At 43.3% G+C, this 22,837-nt stretch overlaps 1 long non-coding RNA gene across 1 annotated transcript in view; it reads left to right on the top strand.

Moving 5' to 3' along the window:
* LOC112543756 (uncharacterized) overlaps nucleotides 1-20,445 on the top strand; it is a 184,486-nt gene extending 164,041 nt beyond the window's left edge. The window contains exons 3-4 of the long non-coding RNA XR_003086975.2: nucleotides 18,914-19,042; nucleotides 20,080-20,445. This is a non-coding gene — a long non-coding RNA (uncharacterized LOC112543756). The remainder of the gene's footprint in view (nucleotides 1-18,913; nucleotides 19,043-20,079) is intronic.
* The last annotated feature ends 2,392 nt before the right edge of the window (nucleotides 20,446-22,837 follow it).

Genomic DNA, 22,837 nt, shown 5'->3' with positions numbered 1-22,837 from the left:
GCTCATAAACAGTGCTGTCATATGGCTGGAAATCGGGTAAATATTGCATTTTATTAATATCAGAGGAACTGACTTAAATGGGGCCTGTGTGTTATGTAGTCTTGCCTTAATCTTTGTATTCATGCCCGTCAATGTGAAAGAAGCTATTTGTATATATTTGCATATATATTTGCATGTATATGCAATCAGACTTAAGTTGTGGCCCTTGGCATGTGCTGTGAGTATCATTGTGGCCCCCGGGGCTTCCACAGTTGAATAGCCCTGGGTTAAAGCAAGGTTTCCCAAACATTTTCATCCATGGAGCCCCTACGGGGTCCTGAAAATTTGGTGGAGCCCTTAAAATATTGTGATCACAACAGGTACCCAAATTAATATTAGAATTCCAAAACTTTGTATTTTATTTCTTATGAATTCTTTTTTTAAAAGAAAACTATTAGAAAATTAGTAACAAAATAACAGGGTCATATAACTGTTATTAATATTCTCTTGCAGAGCCCCTGGACTCATCACATGAAGCCCCAAGGCTCCACAGACTTTGGGAAACCCTAGGTTAAAGGTTTTCTTAATGGAAAGTATTTCAAAAGTAATTCTCTAGCTTGGCTCATCTTGTATAACACTTGGTTGCTCCCAGATCCCAGCCACTAAATAGACCAGATTAGAGTTGGTTGCTCTTTGGTAAATTCAGTTGACTAGGAAGAATGATTGTCTCTTTTTACAGATTAGCAGTTTCCCAATCTGGAAGTTCAATTAATGTCAGAATGAGAGGGAGAAGGACGTCTATTGTTTGTTAATCAGCAAAACTTGATTCTGTCAAAAATATAACAATTTAATTATTTGTGTCCATTAAATCCTTTTTTCAGCATGGTCTCTCCTGTTTTTCCTTCTTGTTTATTCTTTTCTATCAATGTGTTGGAGAGAGACGGGGGCTTTGGGACAGGCAGGGCAGAGTTAGAGTAGAGATGAGCTCTTGCGTACTAAAATCCTTTTCTATTGTGTACCCCATAAATATTTTAATGGGTTATTGTTTGATCTGACTAGCTTGGTACTTTCAGTGAAGTTTCAATGGGAACTGGTGCAAATCAGATGTACCCCTGGCATTTAGCACAGGAGAGCCTGCAGCGCCACTCCAATATGTTTTGGTCACTAGGCAGCCAGCAGAGAGATGGGGAGAAATTTTCCTCAATCCCCCCTGCTTCAGTTAGAGAAAGATTCCTGTATCCAAATTATTGCTAATACTCCAAGTACTGGGGCTGAGTCATAGCTGAATGAGAGAGCGCTTGTGCTAGAATTGCATGGCAATTGCTGTAAATGCGCTGGTTAGTGGACATTGAAAAGTGACTGTTTGCCCTAGAGTTAGAAGTTTGCTGCTAGAGGAGGAGATGCTGTAATTGTTTACTTGAATTACGTCCCACCCTGCCCCCATGCGCACAGCCAGCACAGAAACGTTTGTCTTTTTTTCAGAAGGTTTCCTTTCAGTGTGCAGTGGCTCAGGGAAGTGGTAGCTTAGTCAAATATAAGTTACTGAAAAGTTGATGGGGGTGAAATTGTATGGCCTGTGGTATGCCGGAGGTCAGATTAGGTGAAGTAAGGGTCCCTTCTGGCCTTGCAATCTATTAATCTATGTCCCACTAATTCTTTCTTGAATGATGGGCCTTCCTGAGCCTGCCTTTTCCACCCATTTGTGTTAGGTATCAAATGCTGTTATTAACAAATAACTTACAGCAGTCGGTGGTACAGATGAATTTACACTCAGGATCAGAATATGCAAAACTAAATGGGAAAAAATGAATTGACAAATTTGTGTTGATGTTGTATTACTCAAGCACTATAGTCAAGTTAACCTGTGTGTCATGGTGTGATTATAGACAGATGAAGTGTATGTCAAGTGCCTACTTGGGAATTACAAATGGGGAAAAAAAGACAGGGGAGAACCCAGATTTTCCCCTTTCTTACTTTCTGTTAAAGATATGTGACTTCTCTTCTTTCGATACATTTTGTAGTGGAAAAATGTGTCAAGTTCCCTTCATGCCAGAATATTATATAATTATGAAGGAAAACAAAGCCCTAAGCCTTGCTGCATGATCTGGCTTACAGGGAAGAAGCACCCGCCCCTGTCTCCCAGCTGGGGGAACAGCAGCTCGCAGGGCTTTCTTCTCCTCCCTCCCCCCCCCCACCAATGGGAAGCTGGCACTGGTGCTCCAGTGGAATCCGGCCAATGGAAGCAGTGCAAGGCAGTGCCTGGGACCAGCGTGGGGCATGAAGGCAAGTAAGTGCCAGCCCCTTCACGTGTCACCACCTCGCTGAGACCCCGCATCTCCAGCCTACTCCTGCACCCTCCCTCTGTCCAGACACTCTCTACCCCCAGACTGTCCCTGCATCTTCCCCTGCTCCTGCACCCTCCCCTGGCTAGGCACCCTACCCCCAGCCCACTCCTGCACCCTCCCTTCTGGCCACACAGTGCACCTTCCCTTGCTCTTACCCACTCCACCTGGCCAGACACCCTACTCCCAGCCAGCTCCTGCACCCTTCCTCCTGCATCTCACCTACTGCCCAGATCCTGCATCCCTATCACTATCCCACTCACTGGCAGCCCTGTCCAACACATGGAACTCCCTCATTTTTGTCCCAACCCAGAGCCTGGGGGGGGGGGGTCCACAAAATCCACTAACACTAGAACCCCAGAAGAGTAAATCTGGCCTATGGGAAGTCCTGAACCTCAGTTCTTCCTGTCCCTCACCCTCCACTGGTGGGGCTGGAGTGTTAGAGGAATGAAGTGTCTGTTGGGGGCCACATCAGCAAGGGTTGGAGGGTTTGGGAGGGTTGTTTTTTTTTGCTTTTCACTTGTGTGGTCCCCAACCATTTTTATTTCTGTGGGTCAGTGGCCCCCCAACCCAAAAAAGGTTCCCCACCCTGAGCATAAATAAAGAAAACATGGAAACATTTTGCGTTGGACATAAATTAATATTTTACTTTATTTAAAATGAAGTTTGATAAACTAACAGGAGAAAGTTAAAGCGCTAAGCCTGTTTAGTAATTTAATATTTCCTTTCTTACAGGTTAAATTAAATCATTCTCCCTAGCTGCAGCACTAGCAAAATGTCTCGTGCGTCATTATGTAATTAATGGTGCATTTCCATAGGCGGTCCACAGAAATGTTTGCATTGAGCCAGGTGGGCCACTGGCCAGGAAGTTTGAGAACCACTGTGTCAGGGGGATGGACGAGTGCTGTGTTGCGGACAGATGGGTGGGCGGGGCTGGTGGCAGTGCAGCAGAGCTGGGAGAAGAGTACCCTCCACCTCTGAAGAGCAGCCTGGGCCTGGGCCTGCTTGCTGGAAGCCCTGCCCACACTCACCTAGCACTCACCTTGCTAAGCAAGTAAAGGAGCATCAGGGAGAGACGGCTGAGGAAGAGGGGGCCATAGTGACTGTACTGCCTGCCATAATCCTGGAAGGCAATTTGTATAACACCTTTATTACTGTACACATTTAGTATGTTATAACAAAATCATTTTGCCAATAACTGTTTTCACTCAAATTTTTCATTAACTGCTCTTATGAACACTCATTGCATGACTATTTTGAACTCCTTTATATTTAAAAAAAATGCAGTCCACATTTACAAAAAAAGCCTTCCTTCCCCCCCTCCCCACACAGATATTCCTGAGTACAGGCCTGTTTAAAGAATTCCTCACTCATTTCAACAGGAAGTTCTGCTTGAAAGCTGATAGCATAGCATGGTGCAATGACATTTTTAAGGCTCTGTCCTGATTTCATAAAATTAATGCATAGAGTAAACAATATAGTGAGCAACCTACAAAATTCTTGACTTTAAATAATGCTTGCTCCGCTCAAGCCCACAAACACTGGGCAATAAAAGGAAAATGACAAATTTTATTATATTTTTTGGAAGAAAAACCTTTGATGTTAACTCTCTCAGGGTATGTCTACACTACCCCGCTAGTTCGAACTAGCGGGGTAATGTAGGCATACCGCAATTGCAAATGAAGCCCGGGATTTGAATTTCCCGGGCTTCATTTGCATAAGCGGGGCGCCGCCATTTTTAAATCCCCGCTCGTTCGAACCCTCATTCCACGAGGAGTAACGGTAGTTCGAACTAGGAAGCCTAGTTCGAACTACCTAGTTCGTGCCGCGTGTAGCCGCACAGCACGGGGTTCGAGCGAGCGGGGATTTAAAAATGGCGGCGCCCCGCTTATGCAAATGAAGCCCGGGAAATTCAAATCCCAGGCTTCATTTGCAATTGCGGTATGCCTACATTACCCCGCTAGTTCGAACTAGCGGGGTAGTGTAGACATACCCTCAGATGATTGTCAACAACATCAAATCCTTAGATGTGAGGCATGTCTTTCACCTTCGTTCATTTTTGAATCATCCTCTATTCCTGAGTGAGGGAACATTTTGTATTGGCTAAAAACCAGGGAACTTTGCGCCACTACCGTGTGACCTTGTGCAAGTACCTCATCTTGCTCATCTATAAAATGGAGATAATACATATCAACCTCCCAGGGGTGCTAAGAGTTAACAAATGTTTTTGTTTTAATATTGTTAATATTAATTTCTGAAATGGCAAGTCATGAAACTGGGTTGCACATATTAAAAAAATTAACTCCATGTCTTTTCTTGCTCCTGCCTTGAATTATTGTAGCATGCATACTTTTAAATCTGTGTTGCACAGTTCCAGCAGGCTTTTTCAGTCTCTTGTATTCGCTGGCCTGTAACCTATAATTAGAGGCAAACTTAAATGTCTGTCAAAAAATGCCAGGAAGTTGCAGAGAAAGGAGTATGAAACAAGTGATGGCTTCAGAGAAGGTGTGCTTATTCTCCCTTCACTTTCAGTTTGAAATGCCAGTTTGAGCAGCATCATGACTTGGGCTTGGTCTACATTTAAAAGTTTAAAATGTAGCTACAGCAGAAACTGTGCTTTTTGTAAACCTCCTCCACAAAGTGAGTAGCTAGCAGCACTGTAGCACGGTTCACATTGGTGCTTTACTGTGCTGTAACTTTCTGCACTGAGGGGATGTTTTTCCACACCTCTGAACCAGAAGGTTACAGTGCTGTAAAGTGTCAGTGTAAACTTAGCTTACCTCTAGAAATATCCAAAATTCTTTGCAACTATTTCCACTGAAAAGTAAAAATGGAGTGGAGAGAAGTTTAGTACTCTGGAGCATTGTTGGAAGGCTGTGGATTCATTTTGTCTTTTAGAAAATATGAGCTTTGTTTCAATGAATCATTGGTTACTGATTGCCTGAGATTTGTGTGACTTTTTGGAGCCAATATTTCTGGGAGACGTAATAGCTTTGTTTTCTTGCAGAACTTCCAGTAGATCTGTGTTTTTGTTTTCTTGAGAATTCATACAAACTCATTTCCTTTTCATCTCAAAGTAGTTGCTTTAATGCATGGGTTCCCAAACTGGGGAGTGTGCCCCCTTGGGGGGGCATGAAGAAACTCCGGGGGGGGGGGGTGAGATGACCCAGCCCCCCCACCCAGTCAATACTCCCCCCTAAGTTTTGCTGCTATTTTTGTTTTTTGGCCCCGGTCAGTTCCTTTTTTTTTTTCCTCAACAAGTTTTGCTACTGGGGGGAGGGGGGGGGGGGGGGAAGGGAGGCAGGGTGTGAGGGTTTCTCAAAAATCAAAAAGGGGGCATGATGCTGAAAAGTTTGGGAACCACTGCTTAGTGTTTCGGTGCTTGATGCATACAGTTTCTTCCCCTTGCTAGAATCTATTTACCTGTTGATCCATACACATAACATCTCATTCATGTTGCTATGAATTTGGAATCAGTGGTTGAGAAAAGGCTTTTATTTAAAACAAATATATTCAGAAGAAGATGATACAGAGTTCATTCTGAGTATTTGGTTTTATTTGAGTAGCTCTTTTGGATCTTACACATGTAACAACTTACACTTTCTGTCTGCTTAATTGTCAACATGTGTGTTTTTTAAAAACAGATTTACTCTTGAAAGAATAAGAAAAGATAGAGGTGCATTGGAGAATATGAAGATATAAGACCAGATGTACATATAAATGCCCATGTTGTGACGGGTTGGTTTCATGAATGTGCAGCCCTGAATATTTTACTGAAGTTCTGCAGACTTGTATATACTTTTTCTAATAAAAAAACTAAAGTGGCAAATGCTTAGGGCAGAATTTTCAAAAGTGCTCAGTGTCGGCTGGCTTCACTCTGCTGCCACCCAAGTCAGACATAACTCCCATTGACTTCAGTGAGAGTAGAGTTAAACCAACACTGAAAACTTTTGAAAATCCCACTCTGAAGCAATTTCTTTTTTGCACCATTGATGAAATGCTTGAACTGGTGGACCCTCATCACCCAGTTGCAATCAATAAGTACAGTTCATTGATTAAAGCGTTTTCTTTGTCTCCTTATAATGGAGGGAGCCTGCAACCTGAAGCAAATCCTTTCCAGCAGCCACATACCACACTTCAGATACATTCACTCAGGAACCTATCCCTGCAACAGATCTCCTTATTAATTCTGTCCACATATCTCTACAGCGACACAATCACAGGCCATAACCATAAAAGCCACAACATCAAGAGCTCATACAGCCACACATCCTCTGATGTTATATGTTGTCAAATGCTAGCAATGCTCCTCTGCCATGTATATTGGCCAAAATGGCCAGTCTCTATGACAAAGGATAAAAGGACACAAATCAGACATCAGAAATAGTAACACACATAAACCTGTGGGGAAACATTTTAATCTGTCTGGTCACTCAATCATGGATTCAAGAGTAGCCATTCTTCCACAAAGAATTTTCACCAGCCAGTTACAGAGAGAGAGTGTGGAATTGGTATTCATCTACAAAATTGATATTGCTACCCTGGGCTTGAATAGACATTAACTGGATGTCACATTATAAAGCCAGTCCCCCTTGCCTTTAATAACTGTATTTTTACATCAAAAGCTAAGAATGAGACACTTCACTTAATTAACCTCATTAGCACTGGTCCTACAATTGGCAGGTATCTTTTTTTGCTGTTATGTATATCCTGATTTTTGTTATTTCCACCCCAGCTCATCCGCTGAAGTGGGTTTTACCCACAAAAGCTCATGATACTATATATATATATATATATATATATTTTAGTTTCTAACGGCATGTCTACACTAGGAAATTATTTCAAAATAACAATTCCTGAAGTAACTATTTTGAAATAACATGTCAACACTACAGGGAAGCCTCAAAATTAGTCCAAGGCAGGCTCCCTGAATGTGGACATGCTACCTCAACTTATGGCCCCAGGAAGCACTGGGGAGTAATGACTTTGAATGACTCTGGGGAGTAGTTATTTCAAAATAGAAGCAGTGGAAATTTTGGTAACTATTTTGAAATAAGCTTTATTTCCTAAGGAAAACAGGAGGAATTATTTCAAAATAACCAGCCCATTATTTCAAAACAATCGGTTTGGTAGTGTGGACACTCTGCTTGTTATTTTGAAATAGCCTAGTGTAGACCAGGGCTAAGGTGACACAGGACTTCACATGGTTTATTAAAGAGACAACTCTAAATACTAGTAAATGAGAGTAGAAAAGCAGTTGGTGAAGTAGGAAATAGTGAGGATCAGTCGAACATAAAAGAATCTAATTTAAAAAGTAACACATAAAGGCAAGCAATTGAATAATGACAAAATGTACACATTCTAGAAGTCTAAATGCTAAGACAGGTGAATTTGAGTGCCTTCCATTAAATGAGGCTCTCGATAGAGCAGGTATTGTGGAAAGTTGGCGAATGAGGAAAATCAATGGAACATAATAATACCAGGGTACAGACTATATAAGAATAACAAAGTAGGTGGGGGAGTGGCACTATATGTGAAAGAAAGCGTGGTGTCAAAGTGAAAATCTTAAATGACTCAAACTTACCACGAAATCTTTATGGGTAGAAATTCCATGCTTGAACTATAAGGCTATGACTACATTTGCAGCTTCTTGCACGAGAAATATGCAAATGAAACTAAGCATGGAATATTGCCAAGCCTCATTTGAATACCTAATGAGCCGCCATTTTTGCAAAAGAAGCTCTTGCGCCAGAAAAACCCTCTTGCGCAATGCTGGTATGCCGATTATTTTCAGGAATAACGGCATTGCGCAAGAGGGATAAAGTTTTTAGATGCCATTTTAGATGCTTCTTTAGAGCAGCTTGTCCTGGAACCTAAAAATGGAGAGCTAATTCTTGGTTTAGTCTTAAGTGGACCATAGGATCTTGTCCAAGAGGTAATTATAGCCAAACTACTTGGTAATAGAGACCAGAATGTAATTAAATTTAACATCTTTTTAGGGGGAAAAATGTCAAAGAAATCCACCACAGTAGCATTTAACTTCAAAAAGAGAAAGTTCACAAAAACGAGGAGGCTAGCTGTCTCACAAGGGTGAAATGCCTTGGAAACTCCATGAAGATAAATTAAAAACACAATAATTATTTCCAAACTAATGTGTATCCAGAGTTTAAAAAAAAATCAGTATGAAAGTTCATTCCTAGTGAGGAAAATAGAAGGGAACATAAAGTCTGTTAAGTCAAGTGTAAGGGCAAGCCAATAAAGACTTGGAAAGCAGCTAGTAAAGGACTCAAACTAACAGCAAAATTTTAAAAAATACATCAGAAGCTGGAAGGGATTGATGATAAATCCATTTTTCACCCACACCTTGAGTGTTACATACAATTCTGGTTGCCTCATCCCCAAAGTTATATAAGAATTGGAAAAGGTACAAAGAAGGAAAACAAAAAATGATTAGGGCATGAAACAGGTTGTACATGGGGAGAGATTACAAAGCCCAGGACTCTTCAGCCTAGGGGGATTTGACAGAGGCCTATAAAATCGTGACTGGTATTCAGAAAGTGAATAAGGAAGTGTTGTTTGCCCTTTCACATAACACACAAGCTAATGGTTCACATGAGGAAATTCATAGGCATAAAGTTTAAAACAAACATAAGGGAGTACGCCATCTCACAAAACATAGTCAATCTGTAGAACTCATTGCCACAGGATGTTGTGAAGGCTAAAAGGATAAATGGGTTCAAAAAGAATTTGATAAGTTAGTAGAGATAAGTCCATCAATGGATATTAGCAAGATTCTCTCTTAGCTGCACAGTAGCGCTGCTCTGAAGCTGCTTAATGAGGCCCACCCAGTCAGGGGCTCAGGGCTCCATGCTTAGAGCTGCCTGGCTGGGAGAGGGGCACTTCTCCCTCAGTTACAGTAGCAGCTGCCTGCTGAGGACAGAGCAGCGAGTCTCTCCCTGCTGATAGGAAGGGGATGTGTTCCTATAAGCTAGGAGAGACTCACTTTCTGTCCTCAGCAAAGAGTTGCTGCTGTACCTGAGAGAGAAGTGCCCCTCTCCCAGCCAGGCAGCTCCGTGTAGAGTCCTGAGCCCCTTGCTGTGCAGTGGCTCATTAAGCAGCTGCAGGGCTGTGCTACTGCACAGCTTAGAGGGAACCTTGTTTATTAGCCACAATCATCAGGGATGCAACTCATGCTCTGGGCATCCGTAAGCCTCTGACTGCCAGCCCCTGGGGCTGATTGATGGGGCATAGATCACTGGAAAACTGGCCTGTTCTGTTCATTCCCTCTGAAGCATCACAGTATTGGCCTCTGTCAAAAGCCAGGGTACTGGCCTAGCTGGGTCACTGGTCTGATCCAGTGTGATGTTCTGTTTTAAGGCAATAGAGGCCATATAAGTATCTACAATCGATGGCTAGATTAACTTCTCACCAAATTAAAACTGATCAATAATTCCACTATCAGATTTCGGTCCATCATACAACTTTTCTCTTTCCATAAAAGTCCATTGTTACTGGGGTAAACCCAGCATAGGTGATAAGCCCTTGCAATCTTAACTTTTGAACCTGAGCATTTAAAACCTTTGCTTTCTATGTATTTTTCTTGGAGAAAATAAATTGCATTAATTTCCAGTGGGGGCAGGGGTGGGCAATAATTTGTAATGGGCAGCCACTCCAAGATTTTGGTAAGTGGTCAAGGGCCGTACTTACCAAGGGGATGGGGATGGGGGTCGGTGTAGAAGGGAGCTTGGGATTGAGGACTGGGGTGCAAGAGGTAGTGTGGGGTCTGAGAGGGAATCTGGGTGAAAGAGGAGGTTATGACCTGGGACAGAGGCTCACAGGGTTCAGTAGGGGGTATAGGTGCAGGAGAGGATTCTGGCCTGTAGCACGGTGTGACGTAGTGGGGGTACTTGCTGGGCTGTGGTGACCTCTGCTGTCTGGAGCAAGACCCAGCAGGGAAAACCTCACTATGCAAAGGTGATGCCAAACTGGTTGAACCAGATACCCCCCATGGAGAGGAACAAAGGAAGGTGGAGGCTGCCCTGGCTGGGGGGCAGGGCTGGAAGAGAGTGAGTTTAGTTGCGGGCTGGGAGCATGGTGGAGACAGCCTAGGGAAAGGGGCTGGAGTTTAGGGGCCCAGTCTCCCCCATCTCAAGGGGGCCTGAGGCATCCTAGCCCAGCTCTGTGACCAGATTCCATCTGTGCTGTGCTGTATCCTGGAGAGGCAATAAACTTCCTCTATTCCACTGGCTGGTGCAGTCTGTTTGTGCCATTTCGGGGTGCAGGAGACGGGGGACCCCCAACGCGCCGTCACACACGGGGTGCAGGGTCTGGGAGGGAGCTGTGACCTCAGAGAAGGAGGGAAAGGGAGTGCAGAGGGGTTGGGTGGTGATGTGGGGGTAGGGGATTGAGGTGTATGGTCAGGGAGGAGTATGTGTCCAGGAAAGGATTCTGGGTAGGGGGAGGGATTTATGAGGGGATGCAGGGTTTGGGAGAGAATTGTGGCCTGGAGCAGGTGGGGAGAGGGGATACAGAGGGTTTGGGTGGTGGCCTGGGGCAGGTAGTTAGGGGGAAAAGAGGAGGTGGGGTGCCAGAGGCAGGCTCTGGCCTGGAGAGGCTTACCTAGGCAGCTCCCAGCCAGCATCCCTGCAGGAACCTGAGCCTCCCTACCTATGTGCTGGGCAGGCTGCTCCATGTGACTCTGCTCCAGCACAGGGAGGGAGAAAATGGGAGGAGACAAGGAGGGAGTGAGGAGGCTTCATTTACTGCCCCTGCCATCAGCAAAATTTCTCATCTCCTATTGGCTGGAAACCGGCCAATGGGAGCTGAGGGATTTTGCTGAGGGTAGAGACAGTGCATGAAGCTTTCTCTTGCCTGCTCAGATGGCATAGCAATTAGCAGCCTGCTGTTTAAATTGGATGCAGCTGCTCTGTAATAAGGGTGCTGGTGAGATGGCTGCAGGTCAGATCTAGCAGCTTGGTGGGCTGGATCTGTTCCTCTAGCTGCCTCTTGCCCACCCCTGCACTAGGGTGAAATTCCTGCTATTGTACAGGGCTTGCTGTGGCCTTTTGCTTAAAGAATGTATATGCACATCCACACACAGCATCTGTACATCCCAGAAAAATGGGTTCCAGGCTGGTTCTGAACATATTCTGGAATTGAGGGTGAACTGGAGACGTTAGATATAATTGCACATGGACGTTGTGGCTGGAAATTCCCACTTACAAGGTATTGAGTGGCACCAGCCACTCCTCTAGTTCATATGGGGTACATGCTATAATCCTGAGTGATACCTCTAGGTTAGAGAACAGAGAGTGGATTTCATACTGTCTCAGGGTATGTCTACACTACAGAGTTAGTTCGAACTAACGGACGTTAGGTCGAACTAACTTTGATAGGCGCTACACTAGCGCTCCGCTAGTTCGAACTTAATTCGAACTAGTGGAGCGCTTAGTTCGAACTAGGAAAACCTCATTTTACGAGGATTAAGCCTAGTTCGAACTAGCTAGTTCGAATTAAGGGGTGTGTAGCCCCTTCATTCGAACTAGTGGGAGGCTAGCCCTACCCAGGTTTCCCTGGTGGCCACTCTGGCCAACACCAGGGAAACTCTATTGCCCCCCTCCCGGCCCCGGACTCCTTAAAGGGGCACGGGCTGGCTATAGTGCCCGTGCCAGGTGCAAGCCTGCCAGCACCCAGCCAGCAGACCCTGCACCTGGCACGGCTCGAGCCAGCCACCCGATGCCCCCCAGCCCTCCCCCTCTTCCCGGGACCAGGCTGGCGGCTCCCGGGAACTTGCCCGGGACCGCAAGAGGCGGGCACCCGCCTGGGCTAGTGCGGACATCGTGGACCTTGTCCACGATCTCTGCACTAGGCACAGGAAAGTGGCCGTCTAGGGCAGGGGAGCTGCCAGCCTGGCCACCCAGGAGCAGGTTTGCATGAAAATCAAGGGGGTCCACTGAGACCCCCGACCCTGAGCCCTGAGCTTACAATGGCCATCCTGAGTCAGACCAAAGGTCCATCTAGCCCAGTAGCCTGTCTGCCAACAGCGGTCAACTCTAGGGACCTTGGAGAGGATGGACCGAAGACAGTGACCAAGCCATTTGTCTCGTGCCATCCCTCTCCAGCCTTCCACAAACCTTGGGCAGGGACATCACTCCTACCCCCTGGCTAATAGCACTCCATGGACCCAACCTGCATCACTTGATCTCACGTCCCTTTAAACTCTGTTCCAGTTCTAGCCTTCACAGCCTCCTGCAGCAAGGAGTTCCACAGGTAGACTCTTTGCTTTGTGAAGAACAACTTTCTGTTACTAGTTTGAAGCCTGCTACCCATTCCTTTCCTTTGGTGTCCTCTAGTCCTTCTTTATGGGAACTAATGAAGAACTTTTCTGTATGCACCCTCTCCACCCAACTCCTGCTTTTAAAGACCTCTATCCTGTCCCCCCTCCGACGCCTCTTTTCTAAGCTGAAAAGTCCCAGTCTCTTTAGCCTCTCTTCATATGGGACCTGTTCCCAACCCCTGATCATTGTAGTTGCCCTCCCCTCTCCCAGCCTCTCTCTTCCCCTCTCCCACCTCCTTTTCCCAGTCTCCCCCAGTTTTGTTCAATAAAGACAGATTCCATTTTTGAACACAATTGTCCTTTATTTTGTACATCAGGAAGGGGGGCTAGGGAAGGGTAAGTGGAAGGAGGTGAGGGAGGAATGGGGCACGAGCCCCCGATGGGGAGGACTGGGCTGGCTCTGCGGGCTCCTGGGGGTGGAAGCTCTCCTGCAGCCCCCCAATTGCCCCCTCTCACCAGATGGCAGCCTGCGGCAAGTGCAGCCGGGCTGATGGCCGAGTGCTGTGATGTGCCCAGTGTGGGCACTCAGGGCACTCCAAGCCAGGACTGCTTTGCAAGCAGGGCACCCCTGAGAACTGTCTGTCCGGGGTGGGGGTCGGGTCCTTTTAAGCACAGCCCTCGGCTAGCCTCTCCACGCTCTAAGTCCTCCTCTGATGCCCTGCTGGCACTGCTTCCGGCCATCCTTAAGCCCGGTTCAGGGTCCACTTAATGTGGACATGCTAGTTCGAATTAGCAAAACGCTAATTCGAACTAGTTTTTAGTTCTAGACGCGTTAGTTCGAATTAGCTTAGTTCGAATTAACTAATTCGAACTAAGTTAGTTCGAATTAGCGCTGTAGTGTAGACGTACCCTCAGTCCTGCATAGGGGTTTTATGTGTGTTTCAAACTTTCCTTCATTCCCCCTTAAAAACATAAGCAACCTCCTATCTCCTTACTCTTCTGTTTATACTTACTGGGAATTGCCTGGGGGTTGATTTTAGTAGGTCTAGTAAAGACCCACTAAATCAACCACAGATTGTGTTCTCTTTGGCTCTGGTACTCAACTTGATCAAGAAGCATAAGAGTTTCTCTCATCGACCCTCCACAGCGGAGATACCATATTAACTCAGTCTAAGATATGTTGACTCCAGCTACGCTATTCACATAGCTGGAGTACTGTATCTTAGGTCAGCGTTGCTGCATAGTGTAGACCTTGCCTTAGACCCAGTAAGTATACCTAGACTTTAGTAAGGCATTTGATACGGTCTCGCATGATATTCTTATTGATAAACTAGGCAAATATAACTTAGATAGGGCCACGATAAGGTGGGTGCATAATTGGCTGGATAACCGTAGTCAGAGAGTTGTTGTTAACGATTCTAAATCCTGCTGGAAAGGGATAACAAGTGGAGTTCCTCAAGGGTCTGTTTTGGGACCCGTACTGTTCAATATCTTCATCAATGATGTAGATATTGGGATAGAGAGTACACTTATTAAGTTTGCAGATGATACCAAACTGGGTGGGGTTGCAACTTCTTTGGAGGATAGGGACATAATTCAAAATGACCTTAGCAAGTTAGAGAAATGGTCAGAGGTAAACAGGATGAGGTTTAATAAAGAGAAATGCAAAGTGCTCCACTTAGGAAGGAACAATCAGTTCCATACATACAAGATGGGAAGCGACTGTCTAGGAAGGAGCATGGCGGAAAGGGATCTAGGGGTCATAGTGGACCACAAGTTGAATATGAGTCAACAGTGTGATGCTGTTGCAAAAAAAGCAAATATGATTCTAGGTTGTATCAACAGGTGTGTTGTAAGCAAAACTCGTGAAGTCATTCTGCCGCTCTACTCTGCACTAGTTAGGCCTCAGCTGGAGTACTGTGTCCAGTTCTGGGCGCCACATTTCAAGAAAGATGTGGAGAAATTGGAAAGGGTACAGAGAAGAGCGACAAGAATGATTAAAGGTTTAGAGAACATGACCTATGAAGCCAGGCTTCATGAACTGGGCTTGTTTAGTTTGGAAAAAAGAAGATTAAGGGGGGACATGATAGCGGTTTTCAAATATCTAAAAGGGTGTCACAAGGAGGAAGGAGAAAATTTGTTCCTCTTGGTTTCTGAGGACAGGACAAGGAGTAATGGGCTTAAAGTGCAGCAGGGGAGGTTTACATTGGACATTAGGAAAAAATTCCTAACTGTCAGGGTGGTCAAATATTGGAATAAATTGCCAAGGGAGGTGGTGGAATCTCCCTCTCTGGAGATATTTAAGAAAAGGTTAGATAGACATCTGTCAGGGATGGTGTAGACGGAGCTTGGTCCTGCCTTGAGGGCGGGGGGCTGGACTCGATGACCTCTCGAGGTCCCTTCCAGTCCTATTATTCTATGATTCTATGATTCTATGAAGTAAGAAGTTCATAAAACTCATGCAGTTTTGTGGGCATGTTAAAAGTTCATGAATTTTGAAATCAAATGATACACAAATCCTCAGTCAACAGGTCCCCAGCTCCCTGTCACTTATTTTTATGGTTAATGGCTTTTTTATATTCCATTTTCTACAAGTTTTCATTTGGCAGAATTAAGCAGTGCACACACAGTGCTTAAACTTGACTTTGATGTACATTCTGTATCTGAACAAAAGCTCAGGTCTTCTATCTACAAGGTGCAGATCAATTACCTTTTCAAAAAGTTACCTCCAAAATTTCCTTTAAATAAAAAAGAAAAAATGATACCACAATCAGCTATCTGAAGACAGGGATATTGAAAGGCTTAAAAAAATAAAAATAAAAAAGTAGGCCAGGCTGAAGGTATGAGGGAGGGGTTCCAGAACAACAGTTTTAGGATTAAACAGTTTTAGGATTAAATGCCTGTGCTGAATAATCCCATTACCCTACATGGAAGGAAATGGTATGTAATACGTTCATTTTCATTCTTGAAACAAGTAGATTGCTCACATGCTAATGAATTAAATATGTGACAACTTTTAAGAGCAGCATAGTTGCTGAATTGTCAGTGCAGGTGACTTTATCATCAGCAGACTTATGATGAGGATATGCGTACGTAGGATGAAATAACCACTTGTTTCAAAAAACAGACTCTAATATCTTATGTGAAGGTCGGTCGGTCTCATAGATTTGATTCCTTAATATTCTAGCTGACATTCCCATTTTCTGAAGTATGAGTCTTTGGATACATAAGTCTTAGATATTGTAGTATCACGAAAGCTACTATGTGCAGCATTGCAATTAGATAGAGAAAATCCTCTTACTATGGCACATATGTGACTGGTAAACCAAAGCTTCAGAATCCTTTCCAACTAGAACTGCAGTAATGGCACTTTGATTGTAGTGGTAATGCTTTTTATTTTAAAAATAAAATAAACTAATGCTTGGTTTTAGAGACACAGTTTACTGGAAGGTGACATATGCATTAAACTGAGAATAAGTATGGCTAGAACCCTTCTAGTAACAAACTTAAGTTAATCTGATTTTTTTTTCTTGAGCTGATATGAGTTTGAGGTATTGCTTCAAAATGGAGGAAATGAAACATTTATATTAGTAATTTGGATCCTACTATATTAAATGCATTAGTTTAAAAACTCCGTATTCCTTGAATATTAGCAAAATAGTCAAATGCAAAAGAAGCTATTCAAAATGTCTTTTAATAAAAGTTGAAAGTCTTCAAAATATATTTGCCCCTCGAGCAAACTTTTTTCATTTAATATTGTGTCTGTTAATTAGTGCTTCAAATTTGCAAATTCTTTATTGGTTTATATCAATGTAATACCCAAAGCTCATCTCATTGCCAGATTTGAATGAAATATGATCCTGTTTATTCTATTAAAATGAAGGCTTGAAATTGTTACCCAAATGCCACAGGAATTCTTGCCATTTTCTCATCAAATTCCTCATCAGATTTTTTGTTAAAGTCACATTGTTTTAGATTTTGTGCCTTGGCATTTAAATGAAATTCAATGTGCCCCACTGGAGAAAACATCTGCAGGGACATATTATGTACAATATCTATTCCAATCAAGTGTACTGTGTGGCTGAATAAGAAGCTTATTCTTACTCCACTTAGATTTACTCTAATGTGGCTACTGAGTCAGTCTAAGAGAAGAAACATTTAGAAAATTGAACTAGCAGATGAGGAAAAGTGAAGTTTTTTGTTTCCTTAATACTCAAAGCAAATAAATTGCAGGGTACAAAACTCATTTTAAGCCTGGGATTTTCAAATGGAACTGTGAGAGTTAGGTGGCCAGTAAGTGCCCAGTGAATTCAGTTCTGAAGTTCTTTTCATTCCTCTGATAATCTAAGCCAGTGAATAAAATTCTGGCTCTTCTTTTAATATAGATCTTTTATATACAGAGTCTTGATCCACAAACCTAAGGCTAGTCATGGAGAAAGAGGCTGCTTCTTAATCAGAGGAGGTTCTTTCCCATTAGAAGCAACGGCATATAATTCCTTATACGTCTGCGCCTTTGACAAACGGTAATTGGAGAGTGAAAATTGGAGGAGGGAGCCCCCTGCATCCACACCACCAATCGGGGTACAAGTAGATCCATTTTCCTGATCATGAATTTGCTCATGCCTCCCTAAGTGCCATGTTGCATGGACTAAGGATTGGGGAGGCCTTAACCATCTGAATAAATGCTTATTTTTAAAGATATGCCAGAAGCAAATGCCCTGCTGAACCCTGCTGCTCAAGCTGTGAAGGAGAGGGCTGCAGTTACAGTGGTGGCCCTTGCTAGCCGAGAGTGTCCAAATAGTCTGGTTCCCCATGAGGTGACTTCTTGAGAAAGTTGATCTCAATGCCAAGAATTTATGGGAAAAATTATATTACCAAAGAAAACGGTAAATTGACTGCAGAGTTCAAACAAACTATTCTTGTATGTGAATATTTCATCTGAAGAAGTGGTCTGTGCCCACGAAAGCTCATGATACCATCTACATGTTTTGTTAGTCTTGAAGGTGCTGCTAGATTATTTGTTGTTTTTAAAGTTTTTCCAGTTATAGACTAACACTGCTACCCCTCTGAAGCTTTTGTTTGTGTATATGTTTGTTATAAAATAGTTTTTTCTGATAAGAGCTTGGACAACACTGAAGAGGTGTTAAACCATACTCTATCCCAAGAATGGTCTTGTTTTTCCCTGCTCTCCAACCACAGTTCTGATGGAATAGGAGAGCTTTAGACTATGCCTGCAATTCAACAGTGCCAGGTTCTGATGCACTGGTTGGAGTAAGGAGTTTGAATCAGGGGTCCCATTGCTGAAAATATTCTGAAAATATTCTGCAGACATCTCTCTTTGAAATCCAGAGATTGTTGGCATAATTGTAATAGATAATCCTTGCTCTCAAAGGAGATCTAGGGAAAAAAAGGCAGTGTAGCAGGTAGCCAAGATCTAAACTATACATATCAAAATCAGCACTCTGGATTGTATCTGAAGCAGATATGCTGGTGGTAGTAGTGTTTTGTACTACCTACAGGTGACTCCACTGAACAACAGAGAACAGCTGTGTTATGCATTAGAAGTAGCATCCCAGTGGTTTTGGAATAAACCTACACAGTGTCCTAATCTAATTTATTCGTAATATACAGGTTGAACCTCTCTAGTCTGGCGCCCTAAGGACTTGACCAGTGTTGAACCAGAGACTTTGCCTAGTCACAGGAGATCAATATTGTATAGCAACATTACCAACATTTCCACTGCTTACTGGGCTTTTAGAAGACATTTAGGGGTAAATTAGAGTTAAATAATAGCACAGAGCACTGAGAGCCAGTGTTCTTTACTTTATGGGACCACAGGAAACTTGGCCACTCCTATGATAAGTGGGCATCCAGCTACCAAAAATCATGCTGGGTCATGGATGTTGCCGGATTAGAGAGGTTCAACCTGTAGTAGCAATGAGAAGACCCAGTCACTATTGTATTGAGTGCAGTGTAGGAATCTAGTAAGAGATCATCTCTGCCACCAAAGAGTTTACAGTCTTAGTTTCTGACAATATGTTAAATGGATTAATCAAAGAATGAAAAGGTGAAAAGAATGAAGACTGACAATAAGCTCGGTTATGTAGATTAGCTTTCTTGTGATATATACAGTGTTACTGGGGACTAATGGAGACAAATAAGCAGATCAGTAGTCTCATCTTGCCACCTGCCTAGCCATTAATATCTAGCAGTGTTCTCTAGGGGTCCCTAGATGAGTGTGTCTTGAGGAGGGATTTGAAGAATAATAGGATAGTGGTTTCATGGATTGTGGATTTGGATTTTGTTTTGTTTGCAGGGCATTCTGTGAATCAGGGTGGGAAGCATGGACTACAGCATTAAAAAGCTTGCTGCAAAAGTGGTCAAGTGGACAATAAAGGATGACTCTAGTGGAATAAAGAAATGGGTGGCTGATACATTTGAACAGGTAAATACAGCAAGGTTAGGTTATTTATTTTTTCTGGATTTCTGTCCTTGTTGTCAACTTCAACAGTACTCTAAAAAGTGACCCAGTAAAAATAGCATTGGATTCCATGCTTATTGGCTCTCAGTGATTTCCTATTAAAATTGCAGAGTTGACAAGGAAAGGATGACTCCCTAGCCGCCAGTTCAGCAGTCAGTGTTTTTTTTCCAGCTCACGAAATCATCACCAGTAATAAAATTTCAATAGGCCTAATTCTGTCTTCAGTTTTCACTGTGCAAAATGGGCAGAATGTTGGCTTTTGCAGCTGCAATGATTGGACTGATAAAATTTGGTTCTTGCAGTTGGAGTGATGCAATTTATTAATTAACAATAGATGAGTCTGAATCAAATCTATTTTAGCTGTGCTTGTATCCACTGGACTAAAAGGGCTAATAGGTAATATTATTATTTTTTGACACTAACAACAGTATGTAAAACTATAAATACACATATAAGAGAAAGATCTCTTGACTGTGAAACTGGAGCTTATTCACTTCTAGGTACATAGTCAAAGCACGCAACTGCTTATGTAACAAATGCAGCATCTGCATTCATATCTCATGTTAACTGCTCAGATGAACCAAATATATTGATCATATCAATATTCTATTGAGCACATTAAAAAATAGAGCTATATACTACTCAGAGTTCTTTTTTTTATTTTTAGTGACCTATTTTTTAATACAAATTTTGAGTTTCATGTTGTGATGACATTCTTGTTTAACTCTGTGACAGACAGTATTTGATGTTTTTTAGTACACTAGAAAAGTGCAGCTGTATTTTGTGCAGCATTTATAATGTCCAGGAAGGTTCCTGTATGCAAATAACAGATCTGCAACAGATCATTGTCTTAGCAAAGTATTGTGAATTCCAAGTTGTAACCTGTAAATATTAGTTATTCAAAGCTTTTCAGCATTTACCTCATTATCACTAATAGCACTGCTCTCTCTCTCTCTCCCTCTCTCTCTCTCTCTCTCTTTTGCTATATCCTTATTTTACAGCAATTTGAGAAGAGCATTTGAATTGCAATACTGGAATGTCTTCAGAAGAGAGATTCTCAGTGCAAAAATGTAGTACTTCTATTAAAAATGATGGTCAATTCAGTATGTAGTTAAACTAAGAAAAAAATGCACTGTATTATCCAGCATCTGTAATAAATGAAGGACACGGATACTGTATTTATCAGTGTAAGTTTTGCTGGTATGCTTTTTCAAAAATGTCAGGAAAGACTGAGCAAAATGTTTTCAGATAGCCAGGCCAAAGATACTGAAAATCAGAATGCAGAGTTCCTGCCTGATGAGACAAACTCCATGCATATCTCATCAAATTCTGCCCTGACAGAAGTTAATGGGAGCAATGTGAACTAATGTGAGGGCATAATTTGGCCCCAAGTGTCTAATAACATTAGGCTAAATCTGTAAAATACAAAATTCAATGAGACTAAATTACTGCTGTGGCTAGATTTCAGAAGTGCCATTAATAAGCTCTGAATGTTTGGTTCTTCTCCCTTTTATTTCTCTCCTCCTTGTACTCGAATGTCCTCCAGTTTTAGGATAAAGGGCCTCATTGTCTCAACACTTTGCACCATTCTGGCACCAAAATGTCGGCAAGTGATTGGGAGTACTACAGTGGAGGTTCCTCTTGATACTCAGGTCCGGTATGCACTATAGTGTGAGGTCAAAATAAGTCATGTTAGCTCAATTTAATAATGTATGTATCCACATTACCAAGCCCCTTCCACTGACCTAAAGGGCTTTTAAAACTAGTTCCTGTGCTCAACCGCCATAAGAGACATAGAGCTAGAATTGATTATCCTGAGTCAATTTAGGAGTAATGTAGACCTAGCGCTGTGTAATTCAGAGGGATTGGCCTCCAGGAAGTGTCCCTAAGTGTTCTGTTGTGACTTTCATAGAATCCTAAAATCCTAGAACTGGAAGGGACTGCCCGAGGTCATCAAGCCCCCTGCCCTCATGGCAGGACCAAGCACCATCTAGATCAGGGCTGGGCAAGAGCCTGTCAGTGGGCCGGATTTGGCTGACCAAGCTCTTTCATCGGGCCTGTGCAGTAGCTCCCGGCCCTGCCCCCTAATGCACTGTCTGGGAGCCACCGGGGAGGCGTGAGCCCTTTCAACTGCTTCTATCTAAAGAGTTTGCACCTGCCGATAGGCTGCCAGGCAGCACGTTAGCAGCTGCCCAGCAGCCACAAGCCCTTTAAAGAGAAGCATTTGAAAGGGCTCGCACCTGCCTGGCGGGTCTCAGGCAATGCGTTAGCGGCAGGGCTGGGAGCTGTGAGCCCTATCAATTGCTTCTATTTAAAGGGCTCATGCCTTCTGGGTGGCTACTAAGGCACAAGCTCTTGAAATAGTAGGAGCTGAAAGTGCTCGCAGCTCCTTCCCCACTGCTAACATGTTGGGAGCCACAAGGTAGGCACAAACCCTTTCAACTGCTGCTATGTAAAGACCCTGTTCCTTCTGCCTGAGGCCCTGCCCCTTCCAGGGCGGCTTGCGATCACTTTGAAATTTTTTGAAGTGCCCACCCCTTCCAAAATTATTGCCCACCACTAATCTATATCATCTAACCTGCTCTTAAATATCTTCAATGATGGAGATTCCACAACCCCTCTAGGCAATTTATTCCAGTGTTTAACCACCCTGACAGATAAGGCGTTTTTCCTAATATCCACCGTAAACCTCCCTTGCTGCAATTTGAGCCCATTGCTTCTTGTCCTATCCTCAGAAGTGAAGCCGAACACTTTTTCTTCTTTGCTTCATGTATCCTTTTAGATACTTGAAAACTACTATCATGTCCCCTCTCAGTGTTCTCTTTTCTAAACTAAACAAACCCAATTCTTTCAGTCTTCCCTCATAGCTCATGTTCTCTAGACCTTTAATCATTTTTGTTGCTTTTCTCTGGACCGTCTTCAATTTCTCCATATCTTTCTTCTAATGTGGTGCCCAGAAATGGACACACTACTCCAACTGAGACCTAGTCACTGCAGACTCTACTGCTCTTTAGCCAGGTACACAGGAAAAGCCCCAGGACCTTTTGAATTCTCATTTTCTGTGTGATCAGTGTGGAGAGCTCACCAGCTGATCATGCTGATACCCAGGGCCGCAAATGTGCTGCATCATGGCGCATACAGGAGACATTGGATCTGATTGTTGTGTGAGAAGAGTTTGTCTAGGCAAAGCTCCAAACCAGCAGAAGAAATGCTGCAGGGACAAACAGCAGTGCTATGTGAAAATAAAGGAGATCTGACCAGAAGACAAAGAAGGCAAAAAGTCGCTCAGTTTCTGAGCCACAGAGATGCTGCTTCTGTGAGCATTTATTTGCCATTCTAGGCAGAGACCCCATCAGTACACACAGACTCTCTGTGGATTCCTCCCAGGAGCACTAGGCAGCCTCGGGGAAACAACGAGGAGGAGAATGTTCAGCAGGCAAGCAGAGGATCCATTCTCCCTGGCAGCCAGGAACTTTTCCTAACTCAGCAGCCATTCCTCTCCCAGGACATATTGTTGCTTGACTATGATGATGGGGAGGATCCTACTTGTGAGAAAACAGTTATAATCACAGTACAGGGGTTAAATGCAAGTATGTTTACCTCCGATTAAATAATTGGGATGCAGTGGTGGCCAGTTCAGCTATACTGAGGTTGCTCCCTGGAAAAGGCTGCTTATGCCTGGGTATGGACCAGGAATTCTCTTTGGATATCTCTAGGAAGCTCTCACCAAGGTACTCTGCAATCCTTTGCAGAAGATTT

This window comes from Pelodiscus sinensis, chromosome 9 (genome assembly GCF_049634645.1).
Source record: "Pelodiscus sinensis isolate JC-2024 chromosome 9, ASM4963464v1, whole genome shotgun sequence".
Taxonomy (NCBI): Eukaryota; Metazoa; Chordata; order Testudines; family Trionychidae; genus Pelodiscus; species Pelodiscus sinensis.
The sequence above is the reverse complement of the archived record's forward strand: the minus strand, read 5'-3'. Positions and strand labels throughout refer to the sequence as shown.